We start from the raw sequence: 13257 nt of genomic DNA, 5'->3' as shown, positions 1-13257 counted from the left end.
GAACACAAAAAGATACCGCCCCACTTTGTATTTGTGGAACATGACATACAGACTTATTGTACATAGTTTTTTGGGAGCCACCCATCCGCCCCAACCTCCTCCCTATCTCATACTAGGTGCTCCAGTATAAGTTCTAACAGGGTTCAAAATTAGCACCATCTACCAGCCAATTGCTGGTAAAATACACAAATGGCTGGTAGTTTGGCTTCACTCACCAGCCAAAAAGAACAATGGTGAAATTTGAAATTTCACTAGCCAATTTGGCTGGCGGACGAAAAAGTTAATTTTGAACCCTGAGTACTAAGGCGTAATGTTACAAACATACTGATTTCAAACCAAACCACAATCTCTTTTTTTTGGTGCCACACGGCAGAGTTTTTGTGTTTGGTTATAGTTTTGTGCAAGTATGTTTTGGTTTGCTGTGCCTTATTTATTCCTGATATGTCATCTGTTTTGCGTGTTAATTTATTTGCTGTGCTTTAATAATTGATTCACTTTCTGTTTGCATTGTTTGTTTTGTTGTGTTGCTTTAGCCCTGGCATGCTTTTATTTTGTAGTGTGTGATTTGCATGCTTTTATTTGTAGTGTTTGATTAGGGCTGTGTGCCATTACTTCAACTTCCTCTACCCATGTGTTTAATTACCATTGATGTTTCGCCAACTGCGGGTTTTGGTGAGGCTTATGGCCGCCGGGTGCAGGACGAGCGTTTCATATCGTAGAGCGAGGTTTGCCGAGGAGGAAGCTGAAGGTAAAGACAACAGATCGGTGCGGCTGTACCTGCGATAATGGACTCTGATGCGATAACCGAGCTGAGCTCCCTTACCTTTATGTTTTTTATGTAGAGATTTAATTTGAGACATTTTTCTTTTTTTAAAGGTTTTTGTTTTTTGTTTTTGAAGCCTCACTTGCTTTGCTGAAATACATTATGATGTTGTATTATAACCTCTTTTTGTCATTCGTTCCTTGGGTTCCACTGCTCTCCCTTGCATAAAAGAACCTGTGCCTTTTTTTAAAGTAACTTATTTTATGTATTTTAAAGGTGGCGTTGTCGAGCAACACACTTAATATAATTAAGTGTGTTGTCTAATTTTGTCTAACTACCGTAACCCCCCCACCCTTCGCCATACTAACCAAGTAGTATTTTGCCTAAACCGATCCAAGCTACAACCGTTTCACAACGTTAATGTCACACAGTTGTGTGAGGTCCTTTGTTACCAGCAAAACAAGACAGTCAAGAAAATCAAACTGGTTACTTCTGCACAGCAATCAAAATATAACTTAAAAACACAACTCTCTTCCGGCAGGTCACATCAGGGATTCTCTTTCTTTGTCCTCCTTTTTTCTCGCCTGCACCTGTTTCGCGTCCACCTTTAACAAGCACGTCATTAGATCCTGTGGCCAATCATGAGCTGTGGGGGGGTAATCACAGCTGCTTCTCATAATCCTAATTCCAAGTCCAACTAACAATTAGAAAAAAACAGCAAATCCACAAACCCATGGAATTAATAACTACTACTACTGAAAATTTGGTAACGAAACGTAGTTCCTTTTTCAATTCGGCGCAACGTTACTTTTCCCAGGGACAGATTTGACAGCCACACTGCCTTCTCAGCTGCACGCTCACAAGCTCCACACGGTACGTGACAGAGGCTGGTAGCAGAGCCATCATGGCAAGAAGCAGCCAACGCTTACTTACTTACTGAGAGCATTTTAAGCTTTGTGGCTTCTTGCTGGACGGTGCTCTGAGCGGAGAACTACTAGACACATGCCACTACATCGCTGAGGACTGGAGGTTAAATCGGCCGTCCTACAAACAGAGCATGCCAGGCAGACGCAAAGCTGACAACCTCACAGATGGATGCGGTGGAGATGGGCTCATACACACGCTACTACTCGGTCGCACAGACACGTAAGGATTTCCAGAAAAGAGGCTGCATATGTATACGACAATGCACGGACCATCGTGGCTGCATGACCGGTACAAGTCGCTACAGGCATTACATACACACTAACACTGTGTAAAGGCCCTGACACACCAACCTGATGGCAGAAAAGGCAGTCGGACTGATCAGTCGGCTCCCTGATGTCCAAAAGTGCCTTAGAACACACCGAAGCGACGCCGACTTGAGCGTACTTTCTGCGCGTGCGCGAGACGTAATACAAAAAATTTAAACCGGAAATGACGAACGCGTCACGTGGGTCTGGCTTCTCCAGCTGACCGATAATGGCGGCTTGTTCGAAATACGATCTCGTATTTTATGTAAATAGTTCACTGAAAACATTTTAAGCGAGAAATAGGCCATACCGTTGCTGAATCTGTCTTCATTTCAGATCGACAAAGATTTTCGTCAGATTTTGAGAGGCGTTCGTCACTCATCCCGCTCGCCATTTCCAGGTTAGCACTCCACCAATCACATTGGTCATTGAGTCCGACTGCCCACCCTCCGACCCAGCAAGTCAGGTCGGACTTTGGCCGACCTGACTTGTCCGACGGACATCGGCACGGAACACACCAAACAGACTCGAGTCACCAACCTCGCCAGACTGTCCGACGGCCGATTATCGGGTTGGTGTGTCAGGGCCTTAACGCCGATGACCTGCCGATGTGCATTCAACCCGAGCTGGTCTCGTTCATAATGAATCAGCCATCACTCTGTGAGTAGGCTACAGAATCCAGTCTGCAGTGTAGTTCACTTCACTGATAAACCATAGATTGGCTTTATGGTCAAAGATAGTTTTTGTATAATTAACTTCAGTCTCTGCCAGAGACACCTGCTTATAAAAGTAACGAATAAAGTAAAAAGTTACCTTTAACAGTGGGTAACTAAGTAACTAAGGGTAAACTAACTTTTTTAAGAAGTAATGAGTAACGAGCAAACACTACTTTTTAAAAGTAAATTCCTCAACACTGCTGGTGAACATACTGTAGCGGAGCATTTAGCAGCTAAACAACCAGATACTTCCCTCAGGAAAAACTGTTTAACAGAGTTAAACGAGAGTGAATATTGGATTAATATTCATTAAGTAGACACAAACACGACTCCTAATGAATGATTAAGTTGCTCCATAACTGCTGAACGTGTTTGCTCACCATATCAACTTAAAATAATGACACCATGTTGTGTTAACTATAAAAAGTTTAAAAAATTCTAAAAAGTCAATTATTGCAAATACAATTTTGAGGTACTCCTACTTTATTTAGACAACTGTAAGTATTTCCTTTGTACTTCTACTTTATATTGCAGCATTGCTACTTTTAATCAACTGAAGGATCCAAACTTGAATACGACTGGAGAGTCAGCTGAAAGTAGATTCTCTAAAGACAGCCATGCGGTTCTGATACGAGTTGGCCAAATATTATTTTGCACACGTGTATTCTGTGTCAATGCGGTGAAAGCAAAAGAATTTCCCTCTGACGCACGTGTGACTATTCATCATGCAAGTTGTTTTTTGTCATGAAAATAAAGGTGGATCTAGGCTAAGCAGGTTTGTCTTCCTTGAAAGTTTGCAGCAACACAAAGCTCTGTTAATCTGTTCATCTAATCAGAAAATGTTTTCATGCTCGATAGTCTGCAGATACCTTTAACCTTTTGTTTCGTGAGAAAGAAATCAACATGTTCAAAAAAATGTTGACCTGTCTCTCTTAGTTACGCTGTTGTAGTTCTAGACTGCCGGGGGACTTCCTTCCTTTGACACACTGAGCTGCTCTCTCCTCTCCCTTTCTATTACCATTTGTGTGCATCCCGTCCCAGAAATGCTACACCCCGGAGTCCTTATGTTTTTTCACCCAGCGTATTTCCTTGGAGAACGTTGGCACCAAGATCTTGGTTGCAGCTGTCGCCGTGGTCCTGCTGCACTCCCTGCTAAGCTCTGCGGTGCCCTGCAATGTCATGCTGCGTCCTGCTGAACCCTGCTGCTTCCTGCTACGTCCATCCATGCTCTGCTGGGCCACGCTACATCCTGTAAACGCCCTGCAGCGCACTGATATGACATGAACTACTACGACTACCATTTGAAGTCACTGTTCCATTATTAATGTGACTATTATTGCCACTGTTCATCACATCCCCAACCGGCACCGTCAGACACCGCCTGGGTCTGTCCGAGGTTTCTTCCCAAGAGGGAGTTTTTCCTCGCCACTGTCGCACTGCTTGCTCTTGAGGGAATTACTAGAATTGTTGGGGCTTTGTAAATTATAGAGTGTGGTCTAGACCTACTCTCTCTGTAAAGTGTCTCGAGATAACTCGTGTTATGATTTGATACTATAAATAAAATTGAATTGAATTGAACACAGTCTCACTCCCATCTCGTAAAATACGGACGTCAGGTGCCTTTGTCGTTGTTATAGACGCTAAAAGTCTCCTTTAGCACCATATAATGCGCTTTAACTAAACATCCTTGGTCGGGACTATTGGCGTCCCTTTTTACGCAGTTGGGTTAAGGAAAAGGTCGTGGGTGGGCCTACGTTTCCGTGACTCGTGGGAAGAACGGGACGGTTGAGTTTAGGAAAAGGTCGTGGGTGGGCTTACGCTTCCATGCCACGCAGCAATAACTGGACGGTTAAAGACACACGCGGGACACGAATCCCAACATTTCCTCAGAACCAGAAATACCAGAATGTTTGAGTGATGTGGGGGAGAAGCATCCGCTTATTGAGACGGAGTGACTGAGTATTTAAACACCAAATCCTGAACGTTCTGCATCTGTTCTGCATGAGGACGATCAGGAGCTCAACATGACAACCCAAACTACAGGTACAATTTAGGACAACGCAGCTGCTCCTTTGCTGGGACTTTAATTACCATTTTACGAATTAAAACTTTTTTTATCTACGTTTTGTAAAGTTTGCTGTAGACAAGACGATCTTCAATCTGACTATATGAATTGTGTTTTCTTCAAGTCTTTTACTCAAAAAAAAAATTCATATATGTTCAGTTCAGTATAAACTATAATATCCTAGGTCTACCTGAACAGTCTATATTGATTTCAATGAATGCAGCACATTACAACACAAACTTGCATAAAAAAATGTCCAAAACTATAAATAACAGGGTTGTGATGGATATATAAACTATAAAACACTCAAGTCTGTTTTTGCAATTGTTATTTATCCAAAGTCCTTTGTCATGTGTGGTTAGTTTTTCTAACGTCTGTCTTGCAGGCTACAAGGAATAATTTGGCACAATTATGAAAAATTTTAGAGTATGGTGCATTCCTTGGTAAACTTTCAAAATATCGTTTTATTTAGTGATGAAATCTTCCTGTGCCCAATATTACACTGTGTGCAATCATTTCACTCCGACATGAACGTTTAAGTAATATAATGTGTTCTTTTTCTTCAGTAACAATTTTGGCGCTTGATGAGCCGTTTAAGGAGCAGTTCAATTGCTGCATCTGTCTGGACATCTACACCAAGCCTGCCACCATCCCATGTGGACACACCTTCTGCCTGGACGTGCGGCGTACGGCTGGGACACTAAGACCAAGGCTGAGTGTCCGCTGTGCAAAGAGACATTCAGAAAGCGTCCACAACTCAGGATCAACCAAGGATATGAACAAATCATTGAATTATATAAAAGGTTGGTTTCTTAAGAGGCTTACAAAGACATAAAAAGCTAAATATTTGAATTGAGAATTAACATCTTTAATTTGAATCAAAAGGTCTCAGGAGGAGAATGTTGACGGTGTGGGAAGCAGGAAAACTTCCCCAATCCCACTTTTCGAGCCTGAAGAGATTCCATGTGACATCTGCCATGGAGACAAGCCTCCATCTGTCAAGTCTCCATCAGTCAAGTCTCGCCTCGTGTGCCAGGCGTCTTATTGTGAACTTCACCTCACACCACACCTGAGGGATCCAGCGCTGCACAGACACCAACTTACTGATCCGGCCACCTTCGCCACCAGTCACCTCTGCAGAAAGCACCATGAGCCGCTGACAATGTTCTGCAAGAAGGACCATAAGCCTGTTTGTGTTCTATGCACAGAGAGGGAACACAAACACCACAAGACCGTCCCCATGGAGGAGGAGAACAAGAGGGTCAAGGTGAGGAAACGTTTATTTCATTAACTTCCTTTAAACTTAGCCTTAAATAAGCGCACTTATCTTCTTTTGTACGAATATAGAAACCTGTTTCTGTATTTTGTTAAGTGGGAAAAATAACTCCGTCTACACATTTCTCCTTTAAGACTTTGAAACATTTCCCTCAGCTACTTTTTATTGCAGCATTATGTTAAACATATTATTTTTATTTTTTTTACCTTTTGCAGATTTGTTTAAGAGAGACGATATCCACCATTCAACCGATGATCCACACCAGACTGAGAAAAATGTAGGAAATACAAAATTCCGTGGTTCTGAGCAAAGTAAGTTATTGATTGGATGCATGTTCAAAAAAAGCTAACTGGCCAAGTTTGTCTGTTTTTATCTGTAAATTAATGTACACGTTTCTGTCGTTTCATCACCAGGAAATCACAGAGAGGGAAATAGAGAGCAGCGCTCAGATCTGCAGCATGCTGATAAGCGCCATCGAGAGACAGCATGCCGGGCTGGTCGAGGAGCTGGAGAAGAGGCAGCAAGAAGCTGAGAGGAGAGCTGAGGAGCTGTTCCAGGAGCTGGAGGAGGAACTCAATGATCTGCAGATGAGGAGCAGCGAGCTGCAGCACCTGGAGCACACTCAGAACCCTGTTCACCTCGTACAGGTTAGATACCTCCACTGCATTTATACTGATCTGCATCAGCATTTTAAGAACTGTACACATGAGAAACCTGTGCATCCTTCCCCATCTTTAGAGTTTCCCGTCTCTAAGACGACTCCCTCATACTAGAGAGTGGTCTGAGGTTGCAGTCCACTCAGATAACTGCATGGGGGTGGTGATGAGAGCCGTCTCCAAGCTTGGAGACATCTGCCAGGAACTTGCCAACAAACTGTCTGCAAAAGGTCGGTACATCTTTTGGCAGAAAATGATTATCTACATCTCAAAATGACTAAAGATTGTTGTGAAAATCAGTGCTTAAAAATAACCTTTTACTTCTACCTTTTTGCAGAAACAGACAAGATGGATCAATATGCAGGTATGTTCACAATCACACATCCACTGCTTATTTCTATAAACTAGTTTAACCTTGGTTAGTTCCCCTTTTTATTACCTGACTCACTGTTTTTCTTCTTCGTTTCTGCAGTCAATGTCACTGTGGATCCTGAGACTGCTTCAGGCTGGCTGGTCCTGTCTCCAGACAGAAAGAAGGTATTGTCTGACTTTGGATCATTAAATTAAATGTGTAAAGAGCACAGTCTTTCTAGGAAACTAGTAGTTCTTCAGAGTAGATTGGATTTTTCACATTTAGAGTCTGTAAAGACAGTGAATTTTTCAGAAGCTGGTTGAGCTTTTGCATTAAAAACATCCCCTGCTGTGGGACATTTTACTGTAATAGAGGAGGAAATTATGAGACATGTTGTCACATGAAAATTGGAAAGGGCTGGGTTTTGAAAATCCAATTCAAAGGGGCTCAAGATAAAACTAAAATGCTCTGAATGGGAAAATGACAAGATTATTAATTGCTACTGTACTTATGAGGCTAATGTTTAGTAAGATGAAGATGATGATGATGATGAAGATGATGATGATAACAATGACTATGTTAATTAACAGGTGAGCGTCAGCAGCAAGAAGAACAATTCTCCACTCCCAGACAGTCCTCAGCGCTTTGACTCCTGCGTCTGTGTTTTGGGGAAACAAAGCTTTGCATCTGGAAGACGCTACTGGGTTGTTGAGGTGAGAAGATCAGAAACAAGAAAACACACTTTAAGCTAGCTGTGTATTTAAACAAATCCAGTTGAATGTGTCCTGCCACCACAGATGTACACAAGCGGCTTTCACAGTTAACGACCAATTTCCGATAAGACCAGCAGGATACAGGGTTAGGGTTAGGGGTTACTAACCCTAACCCATAAGAAATTACATTTTTTGTCTAAAACAGAATTGGGAATTTCTGACCCAAATGTGACTCAGTTCTTGCCTTTGATCGTTGTAGTGTTTCCACAAATTGGTAGTTTTTCACCTTTAACATCAATAGGAGTCAAGCAATTTAAATCAGTTTCAACACGCACACATTTACTCTATTTGTATTTCAAGCTCTTCTTTACTGTACTTTTCAGTTGAAGAGACATTACCAACATGACATTATGTTTTTACAAATAAGCTCTTTATTTGTTCCTCCTTATATCCTTACGTAGCATTAAACCACTCCATTTTCCTCCTACTTGTTGTGAAAGACACCAGGCCACAGTTTTTAGCAAAAATTATCTTATGTTAACATCAGCTAACAGGAACTCTGCAAGTAGGTAAATAGCAAAACAGTGATTCTGAGATGCTTTGACCCATGACAGTTTGAGAACAGTGGCGCCGTCTGTTCTACACCTGCATTGTCTTGATGACGAACAAGAAAAGGAACAATCTGTCCTTATCAAAGTTGTCTCACTGTTTGACGTGAATACAAAGAAATATTTAACATATTTAATTACACAGCCCTGACCTAAAGAGAGTCACGGCACTAAACTACCGATAAAGGAATCCTGCATGTCTGACTCTATTCTGGACATTGTGTTTCAGGTTGGGGATAAAACAGACTGGGATCTTGGCGTGGCCAGGGAGTCCATCAACAGGAAGGGGGCCATCACGGTGCGTCCCGACAGCGGTTACTGGGCGATCTGCCGGAGGAAAGGTAGCAGTCTCAGCGCCTGTGCCGGTCCCTCCGTCACCCTCCACCTCCAGGAAACCCCCAAGAAAGTGGGCGTGTTCCTGGACTACGAGGAAGGGTCGGTGTCCTTCTACGACGCTGAAGCAAAGACCCACATTTACACTTACAGCGGGTGTGACTTCACTGAGCTCCTCTACCCGTACTTTAACCCCTGTGTTCAAGAAGATGGGAAGAACACCGCCCCGCTGATTATCTGTCCTGTTGACGGAGGAGTCAGGGAAGGACGGGACATAACCCTTGAGTCAGCTTTATGATGTGTCATAAGAAAGGATGATGCTAACTGATGTAAAAAAAAAAAATGTAAGTATATATATATATATATAGATATATATATATAGCCCTATCTTTATTGTACTGCAATAATATTTGACAAACACTGGCCTGCAACAGGCCAACATCCATGAGTAAAGATGTTTTTATTATTCAAAATAATCTTTACAAAATGTAATTGCACTTGTACATAAATGTAAATAAAATGTGTAAATGTTGTTGAATGCACTGCAAAATGTCATTCCATAGCCTAAATGGGCAATGTATAACTTAAAATTGCGAAACTGAAAATAAAAGTTATGTATTGAACATAACAACTGTGAGATTGTTTCATTTTGCAAATTGCATTTTTTATTCTCTCCGGTTTAATTGCAAGTGTTTAAGTTTAACATCAATTCAATACTGCCTAAGAATTTGTATATATTTTGATTTATATGTTTGATTTATTTCTAATTGATTTAGCAATTTGTCCAAGTTGCACCACAAAATGAATAGTTGTTTCAACTGCAAAGTCTTTGTCTTGTTCAACCTTTATTTCCTCAGTTTGCATGTTACTTTCAACTACTTATTACATGCTCAGTTATAAATATAAATACTGTTTGTATTTAACACAAAAAGATACCGCCCCACTTTGTATTTGTGGAACATGACATACAGACTTATTGTACATAGTTTTTTGGGAGCCACCCATCCGCCCCAACCTCCTCCCTATATCATACTAGGTGCTCCAGTATAAGTTCTAACAGGGTTCAAAATTAGCACCATCTACCAGCCAAATGCTGGTAAAATACACAAATGGCTGGTAGTTTGGCTTCACTCACCAGCCAAAAAGAAAAATGGTGAAATCTGAAACATCACTAGCCAATTTAGCTGGCAGATGAAAAAGTTAATTTTGAACCCTGAGTACTAAGGCGTAATGTTACAAACATACTGATTTCAACCCAAACCACAATTATTTTTTTTTTTGGTGCCACACGGCAGAGTTTTTGTGTTTGGTTATAGTTTTGTGCAGTATGTTTTGGTTTGCTGTGCCTTATTTATTCCTGATATGTCATCTGTTTTGCGTGTTAATTTATTTGCTGTGCTTTAATTATTGATCCACCATTTTTTGTTTTTGAAGCCTCACTTGCTTTGCTGAAATACATTATGATGTTGTATTATAACCTCATTTTGTCATTCGTTCCTTGGGTTCCACTGCTCTCCCTTGCATAAAAGAACCTGTGCCTTTTTTTAAAGTAACTTATTTTATGTATTTTAAAGGTGGCGTTGTCGAGCAACACACATAATTTTGTCTAACTACCGTAACCACCCACCCTTCGCCATACTAACCAAGTAGTATTTTGCCTAAACCGATCCAAGCTACAACCGTTTCACAACGTTAATGTCACACAGTTGGAAATCCTTGCGTGTCGCACAGACACGCAAGGATTTCCAGAAAAGAGGCTGCATATGTATACGACAATGCACGGACCATCGTGGCTGCGTGACCGGTACAAGTCGCTACAGGCATTACATACACACTAACACTGTGTAAAGGCCCTGACACACCAACCCTACGGCTGACGGTCGGCAGAAAAGGCAGTCGGACTGATCAGTCGGCTCCCTGATGTCCAAAAGTGCCTTAGAATACACCGAAGCGACGCCGACTTGAGCGTACGTTCTGCGCGTGCGCGAGACGTAATACAAAAAATTTAAACCGGAAATGACGAACGCGTCACGTGGGTCTGGCTTCTCCAGCTGACCGATAATGGCGGCTTGTTTGAAATACGATCTCGTATTTTACGAAAATTGTTCACTGAAACGTGTTTCTGAAAACATTTTTAGCGAGAAATAGGCCATACCGTTGCTGAATCTGTCTTCATTTCAGATCGACAAAGATTTTCGTCAGATTTTGAGAGGCGTTCGTCACTAATCCCGCTTGCCATTTCCAGGTTAGCACTCCACCAATCAGATTGGTCATTGAGTCCGACTGCCCACCCTCCGACCCAGCAAGTCAGGTCGGCCAAAGTGAAGGCCGACGGCCCCTCCGACGGACATCGGCACGGAACACACCAAACAGACTCGAGTCACCAACCTCGCCAGACTGTCCGACTGCCGATTATCGGGTTGGTGTGTCAGGGCCTTAACGCCGATGACCTGCCGATGTGCATTCAACCCGAGCTGGACTCGCTCATAATGAATCAGTAACAATCCAGAGAATCCAGTCAGCAGTGTAGTTCACTTCACTGATAAACCATAGATTGGCTTTATGGTCAAAGATAGTTTTTGTATAATTAACTTCAGTCTCTGCCAGAGACACCTGCTTATAAAAGTAACGAATAAAGTAAAAAGGTACCTTTAACAGGGGTTAACTAAGTAGCTAAGGGTAAACTAACTTTTTTAACAAGTAATGAGTAACAAGCTGTTACGAACCCTCCCTTTTCTGCCTGCTGTTGGCTTCTTTGGCTTGATTGGCTGAGCTGGCAGTTTGGGAGGGCTCGTTACTTGATTGGTGGACACCTGGGTAGGCCTCAACCAAGACTATTTATACAAGTCATGGTTGATTGTTCTGGGTCTTCATTCTCCTGCTCTTAGGTTCCACATCTCCTGGTTTGGGTTTGGTTTGTTTCTTTTGTTGCAGTTGTCATTTGCTTATATATCTTTCACTCACACATACACTGCTTACACTACTGATAATGCTGATTCCACATCGGTTTTGATTCTTTTGTTAATAGTAGTTACTTTATGTTGCAATAAACACTTTATTGGCATTTTAACCTGTTTGGTCTCCCCTCTTTTGTCACATGCATTGAGTCGGTTTGTGACACGAGCAAACACTACTTTTTAAAAGTAACTAACCCCAACACTGCTGGTGGACATACTGTAGCGGAGCATTTAGCAGCTAAAGAGCCAGATACTTCCTTCAGGAAAAACTGTTTAACAGAGTTAAACGAGAGTGAATATTGGATTAATATTCATTAAGTAGACACAAACACGACTCCTATTGAATGATTAAGTTGCTCCGTAACTGCTGGACGTGTAAATAAGCAACTGTTTGCTCACCATATCAACTTAAAATAATGACACCATGTTGTGTTAACTAAAAAAAGTCTAAAAAATTCTAAAAAGTCAATTATTGCAAATACAATTTTGAGGTACTTGTACTTTATTTAGACAACTGTAAGTATTTCCTTTGTACTTCTACTTTATATTGCAGCATTGCTACTTTTAATCAACTAAAGAATCCAAACTTGAATACGACTGGAGAGTCAGCTGAAAGTAGATTCTCTAAAGAAAGCAATGCGGTTCTGATACGAGTTGGCCAAATATTATTTTGCACACGTGTATTCTGTGCTGTCAATGCGGTGAAAGCAAAAAAATGTCCCTCTGACGCACGTTTGACTATTCATCATGCAAGTTGTTTTTTGTTTTTTGTCATGAAAATAAAGGTGGATCTAGGCTAAGCAGGTTTGTCTTCCTTGAAAGTTTGCAGCAACACAAAGCTCTGTTAATCTGTTCATCTAATCAGAAAATGTTTTCATGCTTGACAGTCTGCAGATACCTTTAAGCTTTTGTTTCGTGAGAAAGAAATCAACATGTTCAAAAACATTTTGACCTGTCTCTCTTAGTTACGCTGTTGTAGTTCTAGACTGCCGGGGGACTTCCTTCCTTTGACACACTGAGCTGCTCTCTCCTCTCCCTTTCTATTACCATTTGTGTGCATCCCGTCCCAGAAATGCTTGTTACTAATGCTAGCTGCTGGGGAGTTTACGCCCCGGAGTCCTTTATGTTTTTTCATCCAGCGTATTTCCTTGGAGAACGTTGGCACCAAGATCTTGGTTGCAGCCGTCGCCGTGGTCCTGCTGCACTCCCTGCTAAGCTCTGCGGTGCCCTGCAATGTCATGCTGCGTCCTGCTGAACCCTGCTGCTTCCTGCTACGTCCATCCATGCTCTGCTGGGCCACGCTACATCCTGTAAACGCCCTGCAGCGCACTGATATGACATGAACTACTACGACTACCATTTGAAGTCACTGTTCCATTATTAATGTGACTATTATTGCCACTGTTCATCACATCCCCAACCGGCACCGTCAGACACCGCCTGGGTCTGTCCGAGGTTTCTTCCCAAGAGGGAGTTTTTCCTCGCCACTGTCGCACTGCTTGCTCTTGGGGGCATTACTTGAGGAATTTGGGTTGGCTAAAATTATTGGGGCTTTGTAAATTATAGAGTGTGGTCTAGACCTACTC

The 13257-nt window shown here is 41.9% G+C and overlaps 1 pseudogene; it reads left to right on the top strand.

Moving 5' to 3' along the window:
* Positions 1-4693: 4693 nt before the first annotated feature.
* LOC120573069 lies at positions 4694-9032 on the top strand (annotated as a pseudogene).
* Positions 9033-13257: the final 4225 nt, after the last annotated feature.

Source organism: Perca fluviatilis, chromosome 14, assembly GCF_010015445.1.
Source record: "Perca fluviatilis chromosome 14, GENO_Pfluv_1.0, whole genome shotgun sequence".
In the NCBI taxonomy this organism is placed as follows: domain Eukaryota; kingdom Metazoa; phylum Chordata; class Actinopteri; order Perciformes; family Percidae; genus Perca; species Perca fluviatilis.
Note: the sequence above shows the minus strand (reverse complement) of the source record. Positions and strands in the feature narration are given on the sequence as shown.